We start from the raw sequence: 15,295 nt of genomic DNA on the forward strand, positions 1-15,295 counted from the left end.
CAACAACAAAGCCAAATCACATTCCGAGTAAGGCTAGAATTGATGGTTGCGGCATCTGTCGGCTGCTGTGGAATTATTAATGGGCATTGTGATGAAAAATACGCAGAAAATGATCAACCACAACCAAATTGTTTCAGTTGGTTCACTCTGCGGCAGATGGCGCCACGTCCACAACCAGCTCGCTTGAATTGGTATTTTGGCGTCGGCGTCCCTAAACCTTTCCGTTTTCTCTGCGCTCCGGCTGTTGCAGGAAGGGGGATCGGCCGTGACGTGCACGCGGTGCACGTCGGGATCGGCGCGATCAAGATGGCCGCCCCACTGGGATCCCGTCGTGTGCGGCGAAAAGCAGCACGGGTGAGCAGATTTCTCGTCTCAGGGTCTGCCAGGCAGCGGCTAGCCCGGTGAGGCTTCGCTCGGCCTGCCCGGGGAGCCCGCACTGAGAACGGGGCGCGCGCGACGCGGTGCTCCGCAGCCTCGGCGAGAGGGATGCGCGCTTGGCGGTGGAGCCGACGGCAAGGGCGTCCCTGTCTCCCGCCCAACGAACAACCGTGCGGTTGAAGCGCGGCGCCGCTCTGGCGCGCCCCATCGAGACGTTTGTGCGATGTGCCGCGCTGATCAGGGGCGTCGGTGAGCCCTCTGAGCAGGTGTACTCCGCGTAGCCCTAAGGGGAAGCACAGCACAGCTGGGGTCGGAACATCGGTGTCCGCCTTTCTCACGCCCAATTGCACTACGCATGGCTCATTTCAGTGTCGACGGCGGAGCAGTGCTTCCGAATGCTGAACAGCTTGGTAGGCTGCGTGAGCTCCGTTGCTACACCCAGAAAAGGGAAAGAATTTATGTGCGCTTGGTGGCGCCTGGACGGCGATAAGTGGAGATTGGGAGATCAGCGAAAGACTCGTTTTGCGGTCAGCAGGCGGAATATCACACGCACTGCGAATTGTTTCCGAAGGAACTGCGAGTACTACGAAGACTGTCGTTGAAGGGACGCTTATTCATCACGTTCATAAATTTTTTTGCTTTTTCAGGGAAGGAATTTTCGGTTGCCGAATACTGCGCACAAAGCACGAGAAAGCTTTTGGCTGTCATTGCTACCTTAGTGTGATAGTACGTCTCGCAGCCTTGTTTTTCCCACGCATATGCGGTGTTTAGCTTGAAACAAAACTATCCTGGCCTTTCCCTCTTGCATATTTCACAGACACATATCGCTTGTGATTTTTTTTCTTTTGTAAAGTGTGCGACGGCAAGATATAGGGTCTAGCCATACGCTCGGTACATCCGCTTTAAAAGACTAGATTCGCCAAAAGAATTTTTGGTTCCACGTGCAGTAGTCCATGCCCTGATGCATGTTTGATGCATTGACTGCATTTAGACGTCGCTTACGCGTGAAAGTGCTTATATTTAATTACAGTAGCGGACTCCCTCGACTCTTCCGCTTGTGGCATAACCGAAACTGTGGAGCATGTGCAAATTGTGCGTCCAGTATATGCGTGCGAAAGACTAACCTTGGCCCCTTCATTGAAGCGTTTAGACAGCAGGCCATTCACGGAGAACTCACTGCTCGGCGCTTGGCCGCAGAGCTGCTCAGCAGTCGAGACAATGTGGGCGTTTTCACCTTTTTTGAGTGACCTCGGCTCGCATTGTAATGCCAACAGATGTGCGTCTCACCCATCACTGCCCTCTTTCTTAGCTTCCCCTGCACCAGTAATCGTTGCCGGGTGACGCACCGTGGTAGGGGCTGAAACCTTCAGTGCCAGCGCTGAAAAGCAGCATTCAGCAGCCGCTGTTTGAGGGAGAAGGCAGTTCAGTTACTTCGACGCCACTCACAGGCATTGCTCTCATAACTTTTTTTTTTTTGTAAGGCAAGAAGCATATAAATATTTTGCGCCGTGGTGGTGATCAAACAAGGTGACAATAAAGAATATTATTACATATCATAAGCTTCACTTGCTGAGTGAAGCGTGAGCGACGTTTACAAGGTATTTCCACTGCTTTACTACATTTACTTTATATATAGTCGGCAGACTGTTAACTACCGCAATTACTTATCAGATATGCGAACGTTTAAAACGTGTGAAACGGGTGTATTTTTTACAGAGAAAAGCATACATTTAGCTTTGTTTGTGTTCAGTTGAAGTCTGCTTATAATAGTCCACTTGTAAAGCCGTGATTACGTACGGTTCACTGTTATCTCAATTTCATTAGGTGTGCTGGCCGTAAATAACAGTGTGGTATCGTCAGCATATGCATCTTCTTGACATTCACGTGCGCAGTGCAGAATATCCTGCACAAAATTAAGAAACAAGAGGTCTAATGCATAACATTGAGGCACCCCTGTATTAACTGATTTTAGACACGAACACAAATCATTAATTTTCACAAATTGTTTGCGGCTGCTTTTTCCGCTTCGGTTTCCTCAGCAGAAGGACTCCGGTGGCGTGTAGTTTACCTTTTGTTCACTTGAGGCACGAAAAAAACCTGCAATATAAACAATGATACTAAGTTTTAATTCACTTCATCACGTCAACCGGCCTGCTCCAAGGGTGTCAGCGACAACAAATGGTTTATCAGCACTTATACTCAAGTTTTTTTTTCGTGCGACACGTGACCTAAAGGTTAACTACACGACATCGGAATCGTTCGTTTGATGAAATCTAAGTGGAAGAGGCGCCAAGAAGAAAAGCAATTATAAATTATTTTGCGTTCGTTGGCGAATATGACGCGGTGATCATGATTTCAAAAGAAGAAAATACGCAAGGTAAAATTTCACACCAATAGTCACATCGTATAACAGGCATAAATTGAATGCAATCGCAAAAGTTAACGATCTCAATGGCACAAAGGAGCACAGAGTAGTTGCGCATATTGTTGTGCGTTGTAGTTAAGCATCTGCCTCCAGAAAATTCTAATCGCCACTGGTGGGTCCGCTAACCTAGACCATTGGTCACGGAGCGTCTGGGATTGTTTTAAATTGCATGCCACTTCTCTGATGATGTAGTACTACAAGCTCACCGACATTGTTGTCATTGGTTGTTGACTACTGTCACTTTTTAGTGGTCTCGTAGACTAGGGCAATAGTAATAAAATGCATTAAAAGTTTCTTGGCTCTTTGGTTCCTTAACATTGCCGACATTTTACTCCAGCTTTTCACAAAACTATTCTAGACGTTTCATAAATGGGGAATTCGCTCGCTCATTGATAGATATACTGTTTATATCGTGAATAAAAATATTGCCGTCATCATCATCATCGTCAGCCTGACTATGCCCACTGCAGGGTCTCTCCCATATATCTTTAATTAACCAAGTTTTGTGCCAGCTGCGGCCACCCTATCCCCGCAAACACCTTATTCTCATCCGCCGACCTAAATTTCTGCTGCCCCCTCCTACGCTTACCCTCTGTTTGGAAATTCTATATGCTCCAAGAAAAATTCCGTAGAATAGCGCAACATTTCATGTGGTGGCATTAAAACTGGGAAGTGCGTTGATTCTTAAAGGAGTGGCCTGACGAAATGAGCTTTAGTATAAAGCTGCTAAATATATATTACTGCAATGACAAACACTTTTGATCCGGCGTCATTGTCTGCGGCAGTGAGAGGTGATGAAAGTGTCCATTGTTTCTCGCCAGGCACGCCTTCACCCGCGTTTGTGTATTCGTGCTTCGCCGATGATCTTCCGTCTGATTTCACACGATGTGTTACGCTCTCACCCCGTAAAAAGCGAGGATTGGGCAAGTTGGTGGTGATACGTCATATTAAAAACCAGCACTTACGAACACAGGCGGAGGACTAGAGAACACAAACTGAAGGCGCTGAACTCGCAACTCAGTTGTTCTCCGTTTTCTCTTTACACTACAGCGCTGTTCGTACATGAAGACCAGCGCACACGAGAGATTGCTCAAGCATTCCGCATTATCGGAAAGGGCGAGGGATGCGTCAGCAAAACCTCGATTAACTTGTCGTGCAGGCAGATGAGCATGCTTCGCTGTGGATAGCGGGGTTGCAAAATAGCGCACGTGCCTTGGAAGGGTGTTTCCTGTTGCTTCTTTTTTGATCGTTTTTTTTTTCGGTTTTACCGCATGTGGGTGATTGCAGTGCAGCTATGTTTGACAACACGCCTTTGCGCGTGTGTGTGCAGAAGTCCATAAAATGAGTGCTTACTTTCGAATCAAATTCAGTTGTAAGTTCAGCGCGTTCAGTTTGTCTAGTCTCGTCCTCTGTCTCTATACGTAAGCGCTTGTTTTTATACGATGGCTCTAACCTTGTGGTGAACATCGTTTGTTTTCAAACACCGCGAAACCGAATGCCTGTATCCGCGAGCACTCATGTAGTAGTATATCTTTAATAATGTAATATAATTCCTGAACGGCAGTGGTTCTGTGCTGCTGTATTCCATTGGTTTCTCTCGGTATGTTGATGTTTCTCCTGCAGCACCTAAGGCATTTATTGCTGAAATTGCACATAAAAAATATTCCCACCACCTGAATCACTCGTGGCACCTGCACTGGAAAGGGCTCAGTGATTACCGTTTAATGTGAATGGCGGTGTTGCCTATCCTCTGTGATCCGTACACAAGAAACTGTATCGACACCCTCCTAAACATTGGACTTATACCGTTCTTACTCCGCCCAACCGTAATGCCGCGAATGTTTGTAGCGTTTGTTTGTTCATTATTCACAGCTGCCGGTGGGCGGCTTTATCGCTGTTTGCGATGCAAAAAGCGACCAGATTTATTTCGATTGATCGCATCCAGGCGGAGCCAATTGTACGTTATCCCAAAATGTTGTATTAACTTAGCACGCTTTAATAGAATATTCGCTATCATCTATAAATTTAGCCCGGCCGTGAGCGGCGGGCATTCTGTTCGACGACCGCCAATCGCGCTTGCTGCTACGCCGCCGCCGTGTGATTCAGACCACTGTGGGCGCAAGTCAGCCCAAATAAAAAGTTTTGTTTAGACGCCATTTTCGCCGTCTATAAGCTCTCCGGAATGCAGTCACCACTTCGTGAAAATATGCTAGATGTCCTGGTTAGCTCAGTTGGTAGACCGACTGCCCCGGTGTGGCGGTGGTACCGGGTTTGAATGCAAAACCAGGACAAATTTTTCCTGAACTACGAAGTTTCTGTGGAACCTGTATGACATTCCTCTGTAGCCGTAGGGCTGCACGTGGGTGGATACTAATGAGTAGGCGCTCCCCATTTACACAGAAGTTTGCTCGAGAAATCGGCCGGTGATGGCCACGCCTGTATTCTGGCTTAAGCCTTTCTTGGCTCATAAATGGCGTGGACGGATGTAGCAGACGAAAGTTGTAGACAGCCGCCGCGGTGGCTCAGCGGTTATGGCGCTGGGCTGCTGACCTGACAGACGCCGGTTCAATCGTGGCCGCGGCTGTCGAATTTTGATGGAGTCGAGATCGCAGAGGCCCGTGTACTGTGCGATGTCAGTGCAAGTGAAGGAACCCCAGGTGGTAGAAATTTCCGCGGCCCTTCACTACGGCGTCTCTCATAGCCTGAGTCGCCTTGGGAAGTTAAACCCCCATAAATCAAATCTAATCGAAAGTTGTAGACGGAAGTTGTCCGCAAAAGTGTCCGCACGAACGGTCAATCATAAGTTTACGGTAATTAAAATAAAAGGTAAAGTTGATTAAGCAACATATATATATATATATATATATATATATATATATATATATATATATATATATATATGTGTGTGTGTGTGTGTGTGTGTGTGTGTGTGTGTGTGTGTGTGTGTGTGTGTGTGTGTGTGTGTGTGTGTGTGTGTGTGTGTGTGTGTGTGTGTGTGTGTGTGTGTGTGTGTGTGTAATGATATTGCGACACTAAAAAGATAGCAAAACTAGTGATAGTGATGATAGAGATAATGATCGCTGCTGATAGTGATAATGCTAGAGATAGTGATGAAAATAGTGATAGCGATGATTCATAGTGATGGTGGTAGCGACGACGAAGATTATGACAGTGATCAAGATAGTGCCTGCGATGATAATGATTGTGGTGATTTTAGTGGTTATAATAGTAATGATAATAGCGATAACATACAAACGCCATGGGTTCGAGTCCCGCGAATGTCCTTCGGACGTCATGATAGCCATGAACGTCGACATAGCATGCCCGTCTCAAAAACGCACTTCACACTAACCTTGTACGTCGACATAGTTAAGCCTACTTCGAATATAACATAAAAATGAAAAGGAGAGAGAGAAAGAGAAAGGCTTTCGCATTTCCGCTCTTAAGCAGACTTAAGTCCAATGCTCTAATTTTTCGTAACTTTCTGCCTTCTCCGGCTTATGAAACTCATTTTTTTTTAGCGCAAATAGTTTCTTTGTAGCTATGAAGCGGTAGTCTAACCATAGAGGCCACACTTAATTGGTCCCTTGATTTCATCGAATAGCGGAATGAACTGCGCCGGACATTTTGAATTGCTTCTTACGACATCGGTCGGCGATATTATTAGAGAAATTGAGAGTAGCGGCAGCGTGACAGAGGACATAAGAGAAGCTGCGTTAGCGAGCCCCAAGCAATTTATCCCCGCGGAGAGCTTTAGTATAGCGTTCCGAAAGCGTAAAAAGCAATCTACGTCACAGGGAGGCGAAGAGTCCTTTTAAAATAGTTGCCACTGCAGCAAATTTGCAGAAATCATATATATTTCAGTGTCTTTAGTCAATTAATACAGTAACATTTGTTTCCGCCAGCAAAATGGCCAATCAGTTCATCTGCAATCGAAATTCTCTGAAAGTAGAAACGAAGAAACGCAAACACAGTGGCGCATCTAGTCAAAGCAACGCTTGTTAGGAACCGCTCGAGCAAGTACACTTTCCAACACATGCCATGTTAAGCTCAAAGCAGATTTTTGGTTTTAATATAAATTGCCTTTCTAAATAATTTAGGTATATAAAGCACCGTGATAAATTTCGAAACGCATTTTTGTTACGTTCCAGCCGGCAGTGTTAGGTAAGTTGCGGCGCGGATTGACGCACCGTTAGGCGCAGGAACGCCAGAATCGAGAGTATATCTCAAATCTTAGGCAGAATTACAGCTTCCACTTGATGTCGACGCATAGCCAAATGCAACAACACCAGTAGTTGCCGGCAAACAGAACCACAGCCACTGCTTATTCGGCTAAAGCGGGCGGCTCTCTCTCTTTGCAAGTACGCTGCCATGCTATCACACTAAGTGCCCAACATCCACAACTGCCGCAACGCTCACTTGTGGAAATTGCGTTAGTAGGAAAACGCTATTCGGCCGATAGCGTTCTGCGCATGCGCACTCGGGACCCGGAATCCCGCTAAGCACGCAATCATACAAAGCCCACTGTACTGAATCACTTCACTTGAAAGTGCCCGCGTCTTTTCCACTTTGTGAGACAGGGACTTCACTGCAAATCTGGCCCCTTTTTTTTGTGGTCTCTAAACTTGGTCTTCACTTACAGTTGATCGTTGAAAATTGATTGCAGAACCCAGCTCGTGAGCTGGAGATACACTCACTTTTCAACCTTGCTACCCAAGAAGGAAAGCAACGCTATGCACTACGACACGTTGCGGCGTATGTACTGGCACCTGTCGCACTGCCTGCAGAACATTGATAGCAGTAGGGCGCTGGGATGACTTCTTATCATTTTGAGCGGCTTTAGTAGACATATTCAGTATTATTCACAAGGCTATGGGGCCGCATTTACAAGCGGTTATAGCCATCGCATTCCAAGTTAATGCGTCACCATTCGGTGCAAGCGGAAAGGGTGACCGCCGTCACGCGGTGCGAACCTTGTGACGTCATCACAACCTGCCTACCGTCGGGTTTAGACGTCGTTCCTAATCGGTTCTTTGCTCTGATGACGCCGTCCCGCGTTTACACAGAGGGTCTGTCGCTGTCTACGACCGTTCTCCTTTTGCGCTCTTTTTTCGCGGCTTCCCGGTTCGCCAACACGTGCCACCGATTGCCAACGCAACTTGCTGGCTTTTACTAACTTCGTCACACCGGGCCCAGTGGTTACTGCGTCGGCGCATGTGCGCATACTCCAGCTCTCCGACTGTGGCGCACTGATGCAGCGGGGCGTATAAAAGCTGAACTCCTGACCTTGGACGAAGCATTGCTGAGGACGATTCAGGCACGAACGCATCGGCCCGACGCTCATCCTACTTTTCGTGTACAGGTCTCTAATACTCTTTACTTGTACATACATTTTGTAGTTTGTGCCTGGGTCGTCCTAAAGCAATGAGTGATGATGAAGGGTTCGGTACCGCGTCTAACACGAAAGAAAAGAGAGAAAAGCTATTCGACAAGGCTCCAACTACTGTGAAAGAAGTTGGAAGTTTTCTTGTGAAGCTTAACAGCAAGTTGGAAGCCTTGGGAAGTAACCTGAACCATGAGCTTGGCACCCTGCGGGGATCAGTCGAATTTATGAATGAAAGTTTTGAAGAATTTAAGAAAGAACTGGCCGAGGCACGTCGGCAGATAAGCGAGCTTAAGGAAGAGCAGAAGTATCTAAAGCATGAAAACAGTGAACTTTCGAAACAGCTGCAGCGTACTAGAGCAGATCTAACTTAACTTCAGCAGTACAGTCGCAGAAATAACCTTGAGTTAAAAGGCATCCCTACTACTGACAGCGAGTCACTGACAGGCATTGTCTTCGCTCTTGCCACGAAGGTGGGAGCGGAAATAACGGTGAACGATATTGACCTCGTGCATCGAGTGCCAACAAAAGACAGGAACAAATCGAATATCATCGTTAAGTTCAGGTCAAGTGATGCCCGTGATGAACTGCTCGCATCGGCAAAAAAAACTCGCTTAATCACATCGGACCTTGGCATTTCTGGATCAACATCCGTGTTCGTAAACGAACATCTTTGCCCAGAGTATAAAGTGTTGCTTGCTAGGGCTATAGCGGAGAAGAAACTTCACAACTGGAAGTATGCATGGGCATCTCGTGGCCGGATCTTGGCGCGAAAAGCAGACAACTCGGACGTGATCCGAATTTCTACAGAGGCCGACCTCGGCCTTATAGTCTAGTTCATTCAAAATGCTGACTGTACGAACCACTCATAAATTTCTCACGTTAAATGAATCACGCACCATACTGCATTACAATGTAAGGAGCATAGCTAGAAATTTTGACGGCCTTTGTACGTTTCTAGCAGAGCACAGCTTTCTTTACGATGTTATAGCCATTACAGAAACCTGGCTGATGCCCGGTGAAAGCTATAACATTCCCAATTATGTATTTCTGTCCCGTCCCCGCATTTCGAACAATCGAGGAGGAGGGGTAGGTTTGTACATTAAAAAGACCCTTGTACATTGCGACTATCCGTATCTTAACGCATCCGTCAGTAGCAGTTCGGAATTTCTATTTGTTGAACTTGAGGGTGTCATGGTTGGTGTTGTTTATAGAGCCCCCCGCGCAGATCGTAGTAAGTTTGTGAATGATCTTGAATCTGTTTTTATACACGTAACCGATAAGAACAAAAAAGCAATCATCGTCGGCGATACTAATATTGATACTTTAGGTGCCAACCACAGCGAATACACTGACCTGTTATTTTCATATGGATTTACGAATCTTATCTCTACTCCGACCCGAATCGCAGGTTCCAGCTCGACATGCCTCGACCATGTGATATGCAATTTCGTGCCACCTTGTTATTTGGCTGGGGCATATGATACAGCAGTGGCAGATCACTTCGCGATTGCCTTTTTATACCACGTAGACGATAGAGATAGCCGTAGAACTTCTTACAGCACATGCGAGCTTAGGAAGAAAATTGACTATCAAAAATGCGCACTCAGGCTCTCTGAAATGAGCTTTGCAGACCTCGCCGATATGAATGCCAATGAACACTGCTGCAGCCTTGTCGATAGAATCAAAGCTGTGATAAATGATTGTAGTTTTACGCAGAAAAAAACGTACTATACACATCCAGTGTGCCCTTGGATGACAGCAGCTGTGCTAAATATGATAAAAACGCGCGACCACTGGCACACCAAAATGAAACAAAACAGAGGGAACGCATATTATAGTGCTCAGTATAAGATTCATAGAAATAAAGCTGTTGCTACCATGCGTGTACAGAAGAAGCTATATTCTAGTAACCAAATAAACGCATGCGCCGGCAATTCTAAGAAACTCTGGGCTACAGTGAACTCGATAATTCAGCCTACTCCATCAAACCGAATACTTCCTGACCTGGCCCTTTCCCCAGATAAACACCTGCTATCAGATCAGTTTAACGATCATTTCTGCTCAGTGGGTGCTGATTTACGTTTAAGTATGGGTCTCACAGACGAACCTTCTCTGCCTGAGTATCTTGAAAAGACCTTCGGTTTTATAGAAATAAGCAGTGAAGTAATGAGTGCACTTAATTCAATGGATGCTACTAAGGCCACGGGTCTCGATGGTATTCCGGTTTCCATAATTAAAAACAACAGTGGCGTCCTAGCTGCCACCTTAGCATCTTTATTTAATAAAGCGTTTCTGTCCGGCATCTATCCTGATATTTTGAAGCTCGCCAAGGTAGTCCCTATCTACAAAAGTGGGAATCCTAATGAACTCGGAAACTATAGGCCGATCTCAATCCTTAGCTGTATAAACACTCTGTTTGAAAAACTATTGGCTAAAAGAATTACGCAATTCCTGACTAAAAATGCAATTCTGTCAACGTCCCAACATGGTTTTCAGAAATTTAGATCGACCACCACGGCTGTGCTTTCTATAATTGACTCAATCAATTAAGCACTCAATAATAACAATATTTCTGTTGGTGTATTCCTGGATATTAAGAAGGCATTCGACACTGTGGATCTCGATATTTTATGCAAGAAACTAGAACGATATGGGTTCAGGGGTGTGTCACTCGATTTCTTTAGAAGCTATTTAACTGGGCGACGGCAGTGTGTTATTATTGACGAACACGCGTCAAGTTCGCGTTCTATTTCCGTAGGTGCTCCGCAGGGCTCAGTACTGGGGCCTATACTTTTTACACTTTACATAAACAACTTACCCGATTGCCTAATAAATACCCGTGCCATTATGTACGCCGACGACACCTCATTGTTGGTGACCGCTAATTCCGTTGAAACAGCCAAGCATACTTTAAACTCAGAACTTCAGAGAGTCAATAAATGGTTTTTAACAAATAGACTCACTTTGAACATAGGCAAGACTAAATATATTATATTTACATCCCCTTATAAAAAATACCAGAATACCTGCTCCGCAATAACGATTGGAGATAAAGAAATTGAAGAAGTTAAGACTATTCAGTACTTGGGTGTAACCTTAGACGCTGCATTAAACTGGAAACCGCATATCGAAAAATTGCGTAGCAAACTATCTTATGCATGTTTCGTTCTGGCCAAAGCTCGGCGACATTTCGAAATACACACACTAAAAACAATATACTTTAGCTTCTTTCAGTCCCAATTAACTTACTGTATAGAATCATGGGGGTTCACTTACATCACTTACATTGAACCTGTTTTACGCCTGCAGAAGCGGGCACTGAGAATAATGACTTGCACAACACCATATACGCCTTCTCGCCCTTTGTTTTTTAGACTCCAAATAATGCCGGCATTGCAGCTTCGAGATTTTCGCGTTGCACTACTCGTACTAAGAGTCCTCTCCGGCACCTCCCCCTTTCCTTTGAACACATTCCATAGAGCCCCAACTAACAGCCGTTCAGCAGCACAGGGAAGATTTCTGGTTCCTACATCTCGCAATGACTATGGCCAGCGCCGCTTCGAGTATCAAGGGGTAAAAACTTGGAATAAAATCCCCTGTGCAGTCTTTGCAACGTCCAATCCTTATATTTCACTAAAGACCTTTTTTCTGTCACAAATAATTACCTGATTTACAATGCAAATCGCTTAGTGATTGTCTCTTATTATTCTCTGTAGTGTCTATGTTGGGTTTGCCATTCATATGTCATTGAATAATCACTTCTAAGGCAACTGCGTTTGTTTTGTATAAAAAATGCTGTTCCTGTCTTCATATGTTTTTTTGTCATGAGCCCTCTTGTATTTCTGTAATTTGAACCATCTTGCTTGTACGCTTTGCATTTTTCCACCATTCTTATGTGTATTATTTTGGCATGCAGAAGAAATCATTTGTCCTCACTAATCTCTTTGCTTTTAATGCATGGATCCATAACTAGCCTTTGGCTAAGGATCCAGACAGTGATGATATGTACTGTACTGAAGAAATGATAATAAAAAGAATTGAATTGAATCGGCTGTGCTGAGATGCGACGGCGAGCGGGTCGCTGGCACAGAGTCGCCTTCCGGGCGACGCCACTCCTCTCCGAGGGCAGCCTCTGCTCTGACTCACTGCCGCCGGCACACTCCTGCTGCGGCACGCATACCTGCAGCTGGCTTAGTAATACTTGCTAGGTGGATAGTCGGAGCACATTGTCGTAAATTGACTTAGCGCCAAAACACACAGCGCACAGTACGAGAGACCCGAAGATCTGGGGCTGGGCGGGCAAATAGTTGAGCCTGCTTTGGCGGAACCGCTCGCAAATTGTGGGCCGCGAAAACATTTCTTTTTCGTACTTTCATTCATTATATTCTCTAAATGCCTTGAGAAGCTCATGAGCACCGCGAGCACCCTGAGAGGCATAACAGCAGATAAGTCCCAGGAGTGTTGTGGCTTGAGAGGGGTGAAAGGTTCGGTCCTTCGGGCCGCCGGCTGTAGTGGCTGGACTGTACAATCTGACTGGACTGTACAAGAAAGCTTTCTGCAGCAAGACCAAAGACTAACAGAAGCAGGCTTTCCTAAGCATGTGATCAAAGGTGTGTCTTAAAAGCTCCTAAAAAAAATGAAAGCCAAACCTAAGGTTTTGGAAGAAAGGAAGCACAAAAAAAAATGTGAAGTTATGCCCTACTTGCACGCACTTTCACACAACAAAAAGAAGGTCGCGAGTAGGCACGGTGTCGATTTAGTCTTCTCAGCCCCGCGAAAACTGGCCAGTTTGTGCAGAAGAACTGACGAGAGGAAAAGTAAAATTTCACAGTGCACGATCAATCATGAATTCAAACACGTCATCTGTGCCACCCAGATAGTGTAGTGCATACATCTGTGCCACCCAGATAGTGTAGTGCATACCTTTATCCTGTGGGAATACGTACATCGGGCAGACTGGCCGCTGTCTTAACACCCGGCTCAGAGAACATGAAAGGTCACTTTCCACTAATGACGGGGCGAATTTGCCTAAACATTGCAGGAAGCACAAATGCACTCCGCTCTTCAAGAAGGCTTAAAATTTTTGGACGCGGTGAAACTAAGAGTAAACGCGAAATTCTAGAGGCATGCAATATCGTTAAACAAGCAGATCGATGTGCAAGTGACACGACGGTTAGTCTATTAGATAAAGAAATTATATTTTTGAACTCCTTGACGTAACGTGTCGTGCAATGTTTGCGGTCGTGATGTTTGTCAGTGATGCTGCAATCTGCATTTTCTTGTAAATCTGTCATGTGTGCGCAAGCGTGGTTTGATACTGAAGAGTATAAATGTGATCGTTTCTTAAATAAATGCAGTCGATAGTCCAGCGTCGTCCTATGTTAATGTTCTTTGTCTCCGTCTTTTGCGCTGGTTTTCTTTCTTCAATCATGTACCGACTCGTCCAGCTCACCACTCTACTGACTCGTCATACTTGTTGTTAGCAGGTGTCACGCTCGGTCGTAAGACGTCGCCAAACGTTTGGAAACAATTTGAGAGGCTCTGTGAGCATCTGTACACAGTTTACAAGCACTCATAAGGAATGGCGCGTTAGCGGTTTTTTCACCTGGATTGTACCGTAAAGGAAAGTAATAAAGAAGCGATGAAAGCTGCGAGAAATTAAGCAATAACGCAGGCAAAATAACCGCTTGTCCTCGCGTACCCAATTACCGTTAATCGGCGTTTGGGGACAGCACTGCGCAAGATATCTCCACACCGAATTCATGCGCCAGTCGCTTCAGTGGAGCGAAGACCTGCTCAATGCGTTCTTTTTTTCGTGGCGTACCGGCAGGTTTCTTCTGTCATGGGACTCGGCGTGCCTGTCTCGCGGAAATGGTTGTCAGACCACACGTGTGGCAGAGGAAAACGCGTCTGTGGAAAAGCTTCCCTTGCACCGTTAAAATTGAAATCGTCATAAAGGAAAGATGCAGGAGAAGCACCGTAGTGGAGGCACGGATACCAAGCTACCTGCAAGTTATCGGTTCTGTTAATGAAGGGAGCTGTGCCGTTTCTCCACACGGGTTCCTGGGCAGAGCACTGGGCCGTCCTCGGAGCACACTACAATGTCCAGGAGGAGCATAGTTTGCGCTGCTGCATTCGAAGCGTCAAATTTTACTGAACCCACGAGAACGCTCTTCTACACCGTAGTTGGACGTCGGCTGAGCTCATTAATTTAGTGTCAGCTCTTAACAGAAGAAGGCTGGTGCGCGACTGCGGCGCTGTCAAAGCGAAACTTTTCGCGCTTCGGAACTGGACGCGTATTCGATATTTTTCCCGCTCGGTAAATGAAAGCGAACATCTGCATTAAGCAGGAGGCAAGCGCGGACCGACATTCATCAGGACACAAATACTCGTTGGCAATACAAAAAGTGCTTAAAATCGAAGCAGATGCAGGAAAGACACTCAGCGGCGGGTTGTCGTTCCCGGGACACGCGTGCCACTCTGACTGTGATGAGGAGGGTGTCTTCCCTCATTAAATGGGGAATACCACGTCGGTCTAGACAACTTCTTACCTGTCCCAGTCTTTGCAGAGGTCAAAGTTCAGCCATGACGAACAAACTCGACCTATCTCCACTGATGCACTAGCGTCGCGTAATAGGAAACGTATCATTTTTACCGAAAACAAAGCTTTTCTAAGGCACAGAACTTATTAATTACGCGTAGCGCCGCCACTCGTGCACCTGGCGCATATTGACGTATTATCTCAAGGAATTCTATTTCTTCAATGAACAGCCAAATGCGAGGAAAGGAGCGCGGCCAACAATGAGAACGATTAAAACAACACAAAGGAGGCAAAGTTTAAAATCTACCACTTGGTAGCACTGGGCCTGTATTACTCAGCTGACCAATCACAGCAGTAAACGAAACCAGCTTTTTAAGTTCTGACTACTTTAAACATGCAAGGCATCGGAATTCTAGAGGTCGTCATTTTTTCCTGAGGTTTACTTTATGTCTCGATAACAAGAAAAATTCCGTTAACGGATTATCTTTTTTTTTGGTGGAGATTTTCTGTTCAGCGGTCCAGAGTGTGGGCAGAGCTTCACTGCAGACCGAATTTGAATCCGACT

At 45.8% G+C, this 15,295-nt stretch overlaps 1 protein-coding gene across 4 annotated transcripts in view; it reads left to right on the forward strand.

The window, feature by feature from the left end:
• Positions 1 to 15,295, forward strand: part of Asator (tau-tubulin kinase asator) — a 234,409-nt gene that overhangs the window by 74,050 nt on the left and 145,064 nt on the right. The window contains exon 1 of one of the 4 annotated variants that reach the window (XM_077664610.1): positions 226 to 354. The exons of 2 other annotated variants lie outside the window; for them this stretch is intronic. The gene's annotated coding sequence lies outside the window, so the exon portion shown is untranslated. Of the gene's footprint in view, positions 1 to 225; positions 355 to 15,295 lie in introns of those variants that run through there. One more of the 4 variants, XM_077664609.1, reaches the window with a different exon arrangement.

Source organism: Amblyomma americanum, chromosome 5 (genome assembly GCF_052857255.1).
Source record: "Amblyomma americanum isolate KBUSLIRL-KWMA chromosome 5, ASM5285725v1, whole genome shotgun sequence".
Lineage (NCBI taxonomy): Eukaryota > Metazoa > Arthropoda > Arachnida > Ixodida > Ixodidae > Amblyomma > Amblyomma americanum.